The sequence below is a fragment of the Bombina bombina genome, chromosome 3 (assembly GCF_027579735.1).
Source record: "Bombina bombina isolate aBomBom1 chromosome 3, aBomBom1.pri, whole genome shotgun sequence".
NCBI classification, from domain to species: Eukaryota; Metazoa; Chordata; class Amphibia; order Anura; family Bombinatoridae; genus Bombina; species Bombina bombina.
In genome coordinates, this window is record NC_069501.1 from 621,742,770 (window position 1) to 621,757,490 (window position 14,721).

General features: G+C 42.2%; 1 long non-coding RNA gene across 1 annotated transcript in view; it reads right to left on the reverse strand.

Annotated features, from left to right (window-relative positions):
- Positions 1-14,721, reverse strand: part of LOC128651837 (uncharacterized) — a 36,157-nt gene that overhangs the window by 20,484 nt on the left and 952 nt on the right. The window lies entirely within an intron of this gene.

Genomic DNA, 14,721 nt, shown 5'->3' on the forward strand with positions numbered 1-14,721 from the left:
ATACCTACTTCTAAGAAAGCTATATAAAATAGAAGCTTCAACCAAGAAGCCAAAGAAACAGTATAAAGTTTCTGCCCTTTCATAGAACCAGCAAAAGGAACAAACAAACTGATGGTTTGTCTGAAAGCCATAATAGTATCTACACAACACTACAAAGCTCTAACGGAATCCAAAACATGAAGGAGTCACTCTGAATAGTTCTACAGATTAAGACATAAAGAAGGAACAACAAAGTTCCAACTAATAATGCCAAAAAACACAACCTTATCCTAAAGAAAAATAAGATAAGGAGGAACACAAGAAAGAGTAGAAACAAAAAACTTAAAGAAAGAAGTGTAATACCCATCTGATGCATAGGTTCAAAATGAGGAGCCTGCAAAATCTTCAAGACAAAATAAAGATTTCAAGGAGGAAGAAATTAGATAAAAACGGTCTTAATTCTAGGCCAGGAACTAAACCATGAATAACAGGAAGATTAGCAATCTTCTACGGAACACAACTAAAAAAGGGCAGAACTCTGACCCTTCAGAAAACTGGGGGATAAACCTATATATAAACCATCCTGTAAAGATAGAAAAAAACTAGGAATTGTAAACGAATACCAAAAAATAAAGGCCCTCCTAAAAATTTCCCTAGTCACAGACACAAGCCTGTATAAGAAACTAAGTAACTGAACAAATAGTTCAAAGACAAAGAAGGTTTCCTATTCTATCTCCATGCCATCACGCTGAGAGAACTAGAATCTGGATAGAAAAAAGGACTTTAAAAAATAGGTCTGGATGTAAAAGAAGCAGCCAAGGAAAGGAACTGGACATCAGAACCAAATCTGCATACCAAATTCTACAGGAACAAGCTGAAGCAATCATATTCACCAAAGCTCTTCCTGCTAAAACTTGGCAATCACCCTGGGACAAAAGACCAGGAGGAAAAAAAAATATAGGCTAACCAGAAAGATCACTGAACTACCAGAGAATCAAAAAACACAGTTCAAAGATCCTGGGACCTTGCACGGTACCTGTAAATTTGGGATTAAACCAAGTGGCCATCAGAACAAACTTTGGCCTACCTCAAAGATCTATTATTTGATAACACATAACCAGATGAAGATACCACACTTCCAAACGAAAAAACTGACGACTGAGGAAAAAAATGCTTTACAGTTGTTTAGTCCTGGAATATGAACAGCAGAAAACAGACCGTAATAAGCTATTGCAGAGGAAATAATTTGAGATACTATCCTCACAACTAGGGAACTGTAAGTTCCTCCCTGATGATAGACATAAGCTACAGATGTAACATAGTCTAATCTAAACACAGGGAAAAGATTCCCTTTTCAATAGAGGCCAACCCTGAAGGTCCCTCCCGAGGAGTCCAAACTCCTTATGCCATCTGAGAACCCAGACAGCCCCCTGAAAAAAACTTGCATCAGTAAAGATTACAGACCAAGAAGAATGAACAAAAGAAGCCCTTTTTATAAAGCGCTAATAGTTCAGCCAGCAAGACAGAAACAGACTAGTTCTGGAATGTAAAGGAGTCCTCAGAGACAACAGAACATGGTCCCTGTACCATAGGAAAAGATACAAAGCTGGAGAGGTCTTATAGAAAAGCAAGCAAACAGAATACCAATCAAGGTCACTCCTTGATGCAACTGAAGGAAAAAAACAGATCAAAGAAAGTCTCATAGCAACTGAATCTATTTGAACCCACAGAAAAGCAACCCTTATCTGAAGCACCAGTAACTGTTCGGTAAAACTAACTTTCCAACCATGTTGTTGAAGAAGAAAGTCTGCAGTAGAGAAATACTGCTAAATGTAAAGATGGAGCTTAAACCAAGATATCACCCAAGTAAGGAAATTCTGCAATACCCTGAGATCTGATTAAAGAAAAGAGGATATCTAAAACCTTGGAGATATTCTGAAAGCTGTAAGACCAAATGGAAGAGCAAAAAAACTGAAAACGTTTGTTAAAAAAACAAACCTCAAAAAATTATGTTTTTTGAAATAAGAACATAAAGGTAAGCATCCTTAAAATCTATTGTGGACATAAACTGACCACACAGAATAATCTGAATAGATTCCATTTCAAAAATAGGAACTTGAAAGACAAGGTTTCTAGATCAGAATAGATTTGATAGTTCCCTCCTACTTATGAACAATCAATAGGTTGGAGTTCCAATCAACCTAAGTCTTTACAGGGAACATAGGACAGAAAAAAACCTTCCCTTGGGAGGCCTTGATCTGAAACCTATTCAATATCCTTTAGACTATAATAATCAATTAACTAGAAAAAACTAAAACCAAGCTTTCTGAAAAATGAATAACCTACCCCCTACCAGAGCCTCTGGATCAAGGACTTTATCAACATGCAAACTTGGATGGGGGAGAGGATAATAAAACTGCTGGATCTGTTCCAGTTTATCTAATAGGAACTGACCCTCTCAATATTTCCAGTGCTTATAAATAGGCCTGGAAAATAGTTTGCAGCCTTGCAAGCAGAGGGATTAGTGCTTAAATTGAGTTATAGACACTGATGCATTTACAAATACTATTCTATTATTTCTAGACAGAACCTGAAGAACTCTGATACTGAGCGGCGAAAAAAGATTCTCTAATTCTGGCAAAAGGGACAAAACACAAATCTGAGCTTTACAAATACCCTTGGACTTCTAGTCCTGAGGGAGAAAAGCTCCTAAACCCTCAGACACCATAGAAATAATGGAAATTAAAATCAGAATGAACTAAAATCTTTCCCTGTAAAAAAAAAAAAAAAAAAAAAGATTTAAAAGTCTGCTTTTCTAGAAGGAACAGCTAAAAACATATTCTAGTATTAAAGAAAGATGTCAAAAAAGAGCATTTGCACAGTTAAACAACATAAAGAAGTTTTAAAAATCTTACTGGCAGGAACTAAAGAAATCTGCCCAGAAGAAAAGACTAATTAACCCCTTAATGACCACAGCACTTTTCTATTTTCTGTCCGTTTGGGACCAAGGCTATTTTTACATTTTTGCGGGTGTTTGTGTTTAGCTGTAATTTTCCTACTTACCTCATTTACTGTACCCATACATATTATATACAGTTTTTTCTCGCCATTAAATGGGCCTTTCTAAATATACATTATTTTCATCATATCTTATAATTTACTATAAAAAATATTATAAAATATAAGGAAAAATGGAAAAAAAAACACCACTTTTTTCTAACTTAGACCCCCAAAATCTGTTACCAGATTTACAACCACCCAAAAAAACACCCATGCTAAATAGTGTTCTAAAATTTTGTCCTGAGTTTAGAAATACCACCAATGTTTTACATGTTCTTTGCTTTTTTTGCAAGTTATAGGGCCATAAATACATAATACAAGTAGCACTTTGCTATTTCCAAGCCATTTTTTTTCAAAATTAGTGCTAGTTACATTAGGAACACTAATATCTTTCAGGAATCCCTTGAATATCCCTTGACATGTAATATATTTGTTTTTTTAGTAGGACATCCCAAAGTATTGATCTAGGCCACATTTTCGATATATTTCATGCCACCCATTTCACCGCCAAATGCGATCAAATACAAAAAATCGCTTCACTTTTTCACAAATTTTTTCACAAACTTTCGTTTCTCAGTGAAATTATTTTACAAACAACTTGGTGCAATTATGGCATAAATGGTTGTAAATTCTTCTCTGGGGATCCCCTCTTTGTTCAGAAATAGCGAACATATATGGCTTTGGCATTGCTTTTTGGTAATTAGACGCTAAATGCCACTGTGCACCACACATGTATTATGTCCAGCAGTGAAGGGGTTAATTAGGGATGCATCTAGGGAGCTTTTTGGGTAATATTTTAGCTTTAGTGTAGTGTAGTAGACCAACCCCAAGGTATTGATCTAAGGCCATTTTGGTATATTTCATGCCACCAATGTCACCGCCAAATGCGATCAAATTAAAAAAAAAAAATCACATTTTTTCACAATTTTAGGTTTCTCACTGAGAATCATTACAAACCGCTTGTGCAAATTATGACACAAATGCTTTGTAAATGCTTCTCTGGGATCCCCTTTGTTTAGAAATAGCAGACATATATGACTTTGGAGTTGCTTTCTGGTAATTAGAAGGCCGCTAAATGCTGCGCCTCTCACAAGTGTATTATTGCCGTCTGCCAGTACCACAGTTTGCAAAAAAAAAATGTTTTTTTTTTATTTTTTTGACGGTTTTTTCGTGTAGCTTCCCCCACAGACCAACCCCCACCACCTTACTGAAGTTTTTTTTTATTATTATTGTTTATTTTATTAAACTATTTTTTCAATTTTTCTACACTTTTTTTCTGTAGTTGTAGCGGTTCCCCACCCCGCTCCATCCCGTGCACAGCGCCCGACCCCTCCGTGCACGTGTGCACGTCTGCGCGCGCCCCGGCCACCCCCCGCCCCACAATCCCGCCCCCATCCAGATCAGCAGGGCCCATCGATGGCCGCACACCCGCCTCCCAGTACCGGCTCCCCACACCAACGAAAAGAGCCAGCCCGATCTCCGGTGCAGAGAGGCCACAGAGTGGCTCTCTCTGCTCAACCGGATGGCTAACAAATATGTTATTGCAGGGGATGCCTCGATATCGAGGCATCCTGCAATAACCGGAAAGCAGCTGGAAGTGATCAGGATCGCTTCCAGCTGCTTTCCAGGCCGAGGACGTGCAGGGTACGTCCTTGCGTCGTTAACTGACTTTTTTTTGAGGGACGTACCCCTGCAGGTCCTTGGTTGTTAAGGGGTTAACCAAGCAACAGCCACATCACCAATAGATATTACTGGACAGAAAATATAACTTGCTTGCAATATAAGCCTCCTAAGAAAAGAATTATAACCCTCCTATCTAAAGGGATTATAAAGGAATAATTACCTTTCAAAGGAAATGTAATACATTTAGCCAGAGTAAAAATGTCCCCAAGCACTTTGGGAATAGTTTCCCAAGAGCTGAATAAGAAAAGCCCTGAAAATGATAAAAAATACTTAAACCTTGATAAAAAGAATAAAAACATACTTTATGCTTACCTGATAGATTCCTTTCTTTCTTGGTGGTGAGAGTCCACAAAATTCCTTACTGTTGGGAATTCATCAGCTGGCCCAGCAAGAGGAGCAAAGACCTTACAACAGAGTTTTAATATACGTCATACTTCCCTGACCCTCCAAGTAGATTTTATATAGCCAAGAATAGGAGAAAAAAGTAAGAAAGATAGTGGGGTAAAGAAGTGCAAACTAGAACTGCCGCCACCAAGGGAAACTTGGACGGGTTTGTGACTCTCACTACCAAGAAAGAAAGGAATTTAGCAGATAAGCACAAATTTATGTTTCCTTTCTAATCGGTGGTGAGAGTCCACAAAATTCCATACTGTTTGGGAACTAATACCTAAGCTAAGGGGATGTCCACAAAAATGGGTGGGACAAAAAAAAGGAAAATGCAGGCCACCTATTTACTAGAACCACAATCTGAAGAAAATTTTCTGACAAAATCTGCCTTTATTGAGGAAAAAAACATCACATGACAAAATATAGAGAAGGTTGGAAAGTTCGTCCATGTTGCATCCTTACAAATATTGTTCTACTGATTGCGTTATTCTAGAAAGTCTAAGAATGGAGGCACAGAACAAGTTAAAAAAGCTGTAGGACGTAAAAAAAAGTGGTAACTGACTTCGCCTGCAAGTAATGCACAGAGAATTGAGTACTCGAACTTTAAGCAAAGTAACAGAAGATGCGTGCAAAATCCTGAAATTTCTACATGAAAACAAAATGAACTGGAAGACTGCGGAAAAGTCTTTAGAAGTCTGAAAATAAAATGTCAATGGCCCTTACAAACATATAGAATGGTTAAAATCTCTCTTTCAAAAGTCCAATTAGGATATAAGAAAGGAACTACCAATGCATGGTTAATAATCTCCAAGGAAGGGGCGGAGTTAACTGCCTAGCTGAGCAGACGTGCCATAGTGAAGCTCTGCAGAAAAAGCTATCTCAAACTTTATACAGAGTGATTAAAACATTGAAAATCACCCTTTCTATTGCCCTAACGTTTCCTCAACAGTGGGTGCTTACTCTAGGACTTTCGAGCACCTCTGAGAAGAAAAGAGAGGAAGGTACTTTGAGCCCTCAGCTCACACAGACTCGGGAAGCCGATACAGCCCGTAAGCCGGAACGCACAGACAACGCACAGCCCAACAGGTTCACCGGACATTAGCCACACTTGTGGCATTTCACACCGGAGAATTAATACACTGAACTGGGACCAACAGTGCACGTACCGCAGTTTACTCCTAGCCGCCATACCGGGACCTGAGAGAGACACCGCACCTCCCTCCTACATACAGCGCTGCCTGTACCCCCATAAAGGGGTTTGAGGGACTTACCGACGACACACGCTATCGGAGGCCAGGGAGAGGTGGAGAGCCGCTGCGGTGAGTACCCCGGAGCTTTTAAACCCTGCCTAGCTTGAGCGGGGGAATTAGTGGCGCGAAAATCGCCATCTTGTCATCTTGGAACTGTTGCCCAAATTACTTAACGCTGTCCGCAGCACGCTTACACACGGACATTTAAAGCCCCAGCAGACTGCTCCTTAAGAGGACAGGGCATTAGCGCTTCTAAAACTGAGCTACTCGCTCAGCCTAGTAACCTCTGATAATAGGGGTGTGACACAGAGGGAAAAGTAAAGAATCAATAAAATAAAATACAAAGTATTAAGGCCTAGCTGCAGCTGCTTAGTGGATGCTGCGTGACACCATCCACCATATCTAGCTGCATTATTTGGGGAAAACTCTTATGCCCCCCATACTACTGTTAACCCCCTAAACAGTTAACCTGCTACTTTAACTGCTCACTCCACCTGCATATGCGAGATAGAGCTCTACCTAAAAGAAGAAAAGTCCTTTATGTGTGCACTTTGAGACTGAGATAAACCCAATCAGCCTGAGGACACTTCAGAACTAATTCTACTCAGCTACTGTGAGTTTTGACCTCTCTCCCCTACCATTTCCCCACCTGGTTCCTCAGGTGGGTCATATCCTCATCCCCTTATCCCACCTTTGTCAAGGAGGAGACGCATCCCCTGGGGAGTGGGGTACACAGTCCAAGACTGTCGCAGCCTTCTGACAAGCTCTCAGAAATAAGGGGTTAAAAAACTACATAAAGTACACCCATTACACAAGAAGACACTATTTTTCCTGCCACTCGCTGAAACCATTCTATGCAGGACAAGCTTCTAACTAGCAGGACCTCTGGGCCACGTAGCTCTCAAGAGGGACATTCATTTTCACTTGAAAAGAAAAACTTTTAACAGCATGTAACTAAACCCTAAGTGTTTGTGGCCCCGCTGGTCAATGTATCCTATTAGGCTTATGTGAAACAAGCAGGCCCTCCACAGTGATACCTCAGTACCAATAAGAAGTCTTATGTCTCACAGCAATAGGATGTCGCAAGCCCACAAAAGGAAACAGAAGCCCCAAGCTGCGCCAAAGAGAGAACTGTTGCTGATCACTTCCAGCACCATGCTAACGCTCCCCCAACCGGGCTCAGAAGGATGAATACTCAGATACTGGTAGTGCCTCAGACACTCAGTCCGGATCATTGCTAAAACAGAAAGCAACACAAGTCCTGGAACATCTGGCAGTTCCAATAATAATATGATAGAAACCATCCAGTCCCTATTATCTTCTCACCATGACTCCCTGGACAAGAGATTTGACAGGTCTCATGCGGATTTAAAGAGAGATATTGGCCTCTAGGAGACAGGAGCGAGACGGACGCGGCTAAGGCGCAAACAGGAAGACCTAGCAATAGGATCACACCCAACCTACTCGGTCTAACTCCCAATCTCTGGCCATACCAAATCACAGATTTAGAGTTAAAACTGGCAGATCTAGAAGAGGTAGATCTCGCCGTAACAATATTCGTATTAAGGGCATCCCGGAATCAGTCCTGCCACAGGACCTAGAAAAAAATACCTTCAGGGCCCTATTTGAAGCAGTACTGGGGACCTGCAACAGGCTCTGAGACCCATTATAATAGAGGCCCACAGCCCTTAGAGCTCGCTCAGCAGATGGAGGGCCAGCCAAGGGACGTCATAGCGAAGCTCCACTACTACACTTACAGAGAAAAAATATTCAGAGCTTAGCCAGAGATAAACGCCTGAACTGAAAATATGCCGGTCTACAGGTCTACCCCAGACCTTTCCACTCACACGCTGCAGATTCGCAGACATTACCAGCCCTATACAAAAATAGCTGAGGGAAGAAAGACTTAAAAAATATAGATGGGGGATTCCCAGTACGCCTCTATATTACCAGGAGACGGCCAGCAATACATGGCTTTCCACTCCCCAACAGGCCCCGTGATTGCTCCAAAAATGGAACTTACTCCCTGCGACGGAGAGGATCACTCTTCTACCCCGGGACTGACTACTGGACTAAGAGCGCTCGGCTCCACCATGGGAAGCCTTTGCCACAAAGACCCCCTAACGCTGCTGGACATTTCCACTGAGACCTTCAAGAAGCGCAGAGACCTTATTGGCCCACACCAAGAATTCAGACCCATTAGAGAGCCCTGCTTTTATGTTCTTCTGTCTCATATTTTCTATTTCATACCTATTTCTGCTGAACCTCCTGAAAGAAACAACCAACTCACTACAGGAGGGGAACACTTCCTAACCCCGGAAAGTCTATCTCATGGATTGAAAAACATGAAGAGACGGGTTGGGTGAGATCTAAGCTATTACATAATGTAACCTTACCTTGTCTGTTTTTTTTTTCTTCTCACATGGGCACTTACCATAGGACTTTTGGACATGCTGGGTTTTTTTTTTTTTGCTTTTTTGTTTACATCTTATTATTCACATATTCACTGTTACGGTCTATTATAACAATGGGACAATTACCATGGACCTTAAACATGTTTTTTTTTCATCTTATTGCCCATATATGTATTGCCACTGCTTATCTTTACAATAGACACTTTTTAGAGACTCTAAACATGTTCTCTTCTTTTTATTGGTCAAATATATACTGTTATTCATTGTTTGGGTTATAGGAATTAGCTATGTTTTTCTCTTGTTATGAATCACATTGCTTATCCTTGATCCCATTGTGCTGAACTTATACACTTAAACAATTGAATGACCTCAGACCTCACCTATCTGACCGCACCCAGATACCCGACCATGACAGAAATTGAGATAGGACCAACCTACCCCTGAATAATATGACCATCTCCCCCGAGAGGATTTATCATTAGATGATTCTGCTCTTTGACCAGACCATGCTTTAATTCTCCCCATAACCCTTATCCCATTATGGAGATTGCTGGACATTTCATTTCACTTCACTCCTTTACAGGCCTATTATGAGACGGTTACCCTAACCCTACTGAGATCCTTAATGGACAGGCCCTAGCTAATACGGTTCACTGACTCTTAGCTAACGACTTATAACCTAGTGAATCGTATCATCATCGAAGACCCGAATGTCCATACCGTCATTAGGGTGATCCTGTCTATATAGCACATAGAGTATGATATTAGGCAGGAAAAGTTTAGTGATACCTAACAGGTGAAGTGGTGATTGTAGAGTTCTTAGTCCACTCGTTGTTAGAGTTATCAAATATAATCCACAGTTCCTCCTGTTGAAAATGTTGAAAATGTTGATGTTGAAATTGAAATTAATGTTATATTGAGAGGTTACAAAGTTAATTGTTATCTTATATGAGACCATACATGCTTCACATATGTTTCTAAGCTTTACTTTCTTTCTTCTTATCTCGTCTAATTTATTTCTCTTCTGCTCCTTTCTCCCTCTTCTCTTCCTTTTTGCATATGGCTCCAAACCGGCGGGGCCATGGGGGAACCCCTCTCCGCTTAGCTCCCCCCCAATTTATTAGTTGTGCCCACTGGCATAGGACCAGTCGGTGCACTCATTGCGAAAGTGTACGCTCCCCACTTTTATCCAGTCACGGAAGTTTCTTAATCATTACATACCATTCCTTTTGTTCCAAAACGTCCCCACGAGCCCCTAGGCCCCACTGCATATACCCCGACCCCTGTAATTAATAACTAGAATACTCTCGCCCTCCAATTAGCTCAGGAAATCTCGCCACACCCCTAAAATGACCCCTATACGCTTAGCCACGCTGAATGCGCAAGGCCCTAAATTCCCCCACTAAGAGGAAAACTATTACAGCACTATGCTCTGATACACAAGATTCACATTATCGTTCCTACAAGAGACCCATTGGATGGGGGAGCCCCGTGTTTCTGGACTTTCCCAGCACTACCCAGTTTGTGAAACTGCTTCTAACCTAGAAAGCAAAAACAAAGGAGTTGCCATCTTGATTAGTAAAGAACTGTCATTCAAATTGGAATATGTCGAAAGAGACAGTGAGGGCAGATTTTTGATTCTTATCTGTTCGCTCAATAACTCACTATTACGTTGGTATCATTGTACGCTCCCAACTCCAAGCAGATCCCCATTCCTTCGCAACACTTTGGCACACATAGATCAGAATTAAGAGGGGGAACACCTAGTAATAGGGGGAGACTTCAATATGGTCTGGAACCCAACCACTGACAAACAGTCCTCTATTGCGTACACTCTGAGAGAAATACTTCCTCTATCTCCAATGCCTTCCGGAAACTCATATACCAGCATAACCTCTATGATGCCTGAGGTGCTTAGCACCCTCAGTGAAAGACTTCACGCATCATTCAAAGGCCCATAACTCGTACTCCAGACTGGATTATATATTCTGTGACTCATGGTCTTTAGACCAATTTGGTCCAACCCCAACATTAAACCATGCACTGGTCAGACCAGACATGGTCTACCTAGTACTTTACTAAATTGCAAGCCGCCATTAATAGGCCCCCATGGAAACTCTCGGATCAGTGGTTATCGGAAAGTAGAACTCCCTGCACTCCAAGAGATTGTACAGGAGTTTCTGACACATAATGATTCAGGACTCTCTGATATCACTATGGTTATGGGCCGCTCTCAAAGCGTACCTGCGTGGACACTTCATTAAAAAAGCGGGCTAGATTGCGTAAAGAGGCTGGCCAACCCCTAGCGAAATTATATGGAGATCTCCGAACCCTAGAACAGGAGAACAAAACTAGCCCAAACACTCAGGGATAGCTCCTCAAATAGGACTCATCAGAGACGAAATCTCCAAAAGAGATTTATCACGGGTCCAGGAGAAGCCTACACAAGCTTAAACAGCTGTAATTACCATAAGGGCAATAGGAGCAGACAAACTTTTAGCCAATAAGCTCCGCAAGCGCAAGCTGCAGAAAGGATACCCTGCATCTCAACGAGTGAAGGTGTAGTATATTCCCCCTAAAGAAATAGGAACAGCATTCGCTGATTACTACTCCTCCCATATACAACATTGGGAACTCTAAAACAGCTGACGACCCTGCACATGTTAACATCTCCAGATTTTTGGAGAGATTACCTGTGCCCCACCCATCTGAGGAATCTAGGGCCGAACTGGAACGACAGTTCACGTTGGCGGAAGATAAAGGAGCTATAAAAGATCTAGCTCCTCATAAGGCACCCGGACCAGATGGGTTTACGGTCACGTTTTACCGAGAGCTCGGCCCAATCATATCTCCGGTGCTACTTCGGCTGTTCCAGAGTGTAGCGACCAAGGGCGCCTTCCTGGCGGAGTTCCTGGAAGCGAACATCACCACTATTCACAAAGAGGGTAAGGATCCATTACTGTGCTCCAGTTACAGACCCATATCGCTTATTAATGTAGATGCCAAAATCTATGCCAAAATATTGGCAAACCGATTAGGGAAGCATCTACACACAATTATACACCTTGACCAGGTGGGTTTTGTGCAGGGGAGACAGGGAACTGACAATACCCGACGCCTTTTAAATATATATTCGGAGGCAATGGACATGGGACTCCCTATACTCACCCTGTCGCTTGACGCCGAGAAGGCCTTTGACAGGGTGAGATGGGCTTACTTATTTCAGACACTCTCGGCGTTTGGCGTGCCGGACCCGTTTATCACCGCGACTAAAGCACTATATTCAACCCCAACCGCAGTGGTTAGGGGAGTGGGATTCTGTTCCCTAAAATTATAATTAGTAATGGAACCAGACAGGGGTGCCCTCTCTCCCCTTTACTGTTCATTCTATGCTATCGAACCCCTAGCAATTGCAATTAGAGAATCGACACTGATCCATGGGGTGCAGATGCATGAAACCCCCCAATAAGCTTGCACTCTTTGCCGATGATCTTACGGTCTTCCTTTCGGACCCAGTAGGAATCTCTCCCTCCCTTGGATGGCCCCTTTTTTAAACAATTTGGTGGACATCTCCTATTACAAAATGAATGTGGCCAAAACAGAGGGCTTACTCTATTCAATATCCCTCAGAATGAGAGAGACCGAAATCCAGCGCCTTTATTCTTTCAAGTGGTCTTGGAAGGGGATTCGTCACTTGGGAGGTCTTCCTCTCACATAAAAAGACTGTGGTGATCAAAGAGAACTTTGAAACACTACTAACGAAGGTCACTTCAGAAATTATTCAAAGAGATATTGCGGATATATCTTGGATGGGCAGGTGGCAGCCCTTAAAATGGAGTGATCCTACCGAAGCTCACCTACCTATTTCGCTGTATTCCGATACCAGTCCCAGGGCGCTGCGAGGGGAGGGGTTTCCAAACCCCTCATTCAACTCATACACCTGGCATGACACAAAGACCCCGAGTGGCAGCGCATATCTTGCAACAACCAATAGAGAGAGGGGGTCTTGGCCCTTCCCAGTATTAAAACATACCACGAGGGCAGCGAATGGCTAACCCACGCTACAGCATGGCTCAGTCCCTGTCCACCAACAGATGGAGAGAGCTGGAGCAGGCATCGCGGTCCCAGCATACATCCACTTGGAAGATCTCCTTTGGCTGCCCCAACATTGGCAAACCAAGGTTCCACATCGCGAACGATATTGTGAAGGGGTGCCGAGATGCTTGGACTAAGCTGGAGACACAATAAACCTAGTGGCTCCACAGCCCCTCGCCAATACACCCAATAAGAGGTCTCTTGATAGGGCTACCTTAACTCAAATCTCAGTTCATGGGCTACTACGGGACTAAAACTCTGTGAGAGACTTTTACAGTAACGGACAGCTACGGCCCACACAGGGACATGGTAGACCTGCCCACACTGTCCTCTAGACATCAATTTGACTTAATGAGACTCCGTACCTCTAATGAGATCATTGGGGCTTTTTAGATGACACACTGAGAGACCTGACCTGTCTGGGGAGACGCGATGGACTACCAATACGCAACTACACAAACCCCTCTCGGTACACTACCACTGCCTTTTGGAGGGAAGGGGGCTGCCCCCAAAAACAAGTTCATATGAATACATGGGAAGAAGAACTACAAGCTACATTTTCAGCAGAAACCTGGGGCAAAGCCATTGAGCTAACGAAAAAGGCGACCCACTGTATCACTCTATATGAGTTATATTTCAAGGTGATAACCAGATGGCACTTAGTGCCCACAAAATTAAGGAGACTTTTCCCAGAACACTCACAACTGTGCTGGAGGGAGTGTGGGGAACCGGGCTCCCCAATCCATGTTTGGTGGACCTGCCCCAAGCTAGCGACTTATTGGCAGAAAGTAGGTAAGATCTGTACAGACCTGGAGTTAACTCAAGCCCTGAACCCAGCCCTAGCCATCTTACACTTAGACATAGACAAGCTCCCTAAAGCTAAACAAAACCTCTTGATCTATATTCTCATGTCTGCTAAACTGCTTATAGCCAGAAACTGGAAAAAGAGCCAGCCCCCCAGATTACAAAGTGTTATTGAGAACGTAAACTACCTCAAAAATATGGAAAATTACGTTGCTAGAGAGAGAAGGCAACTGAGCAATTATTGCGTTATTTGGGAACCCTGGGACTCTATGCTGACCCGCTCGACCCCTAGTATTGGAACCTAGACACTGGAAGGAGGGTTGATAGATAAGAATGCACCCCCCCCAAACACCCTCGCCCGTGGCCCATATGCTCACTTCCTGCCCCTTCCCCTATCTGGGACCTGTGATAGTAGTCCAGAGCTCTACCTGCCAGATAGCAAGCGGAGAGGGGTCGGAGAACTCCCTGCTTTATTTGGAACCTGAACTACCACATACTGAGTAATACTTTGCTAATTGATTACCTCTTCTGACTGGTTTGTTGGTTTTAAGGATTACACCTTTGTAAACTGATTATATATACCTGTATACCTCTAAAATGTTCATTGCATATACATAAGGTGACCTCTGTAAAAACGAGGATTCCTACACAGGAAGAAACTTCTATTCTCAGTTCTTGACAGCAATATTAGAACCCTGTGCATAAGAATGCTACTTTCATACTTTGTTAAATGTTGACTTTGTTTATATTCATATTTGAGAAAGCCTGTATGTTAAAAATATATCCTCAATAAAAAAAAAACTTGAAAAAAAAAAAAAAAAAGAGAACAAGAAAGGACTTTCTAATTAATCTCCCCCCTTGGGACCAAGAGGACATTCATCACCTTGGATAGCGGATCTGTCCATATTAATTTGGCATCTATGAAAGTCTAGTGAAACCTGTAACATGTTAATTATGTATAATCTCATAACTTCTTGTATATTTCAAGCTCAATAAAAACCTTTTAAACAAAAAAAACAAAACAAAAAAAATAATCTCCAAGGAAAATC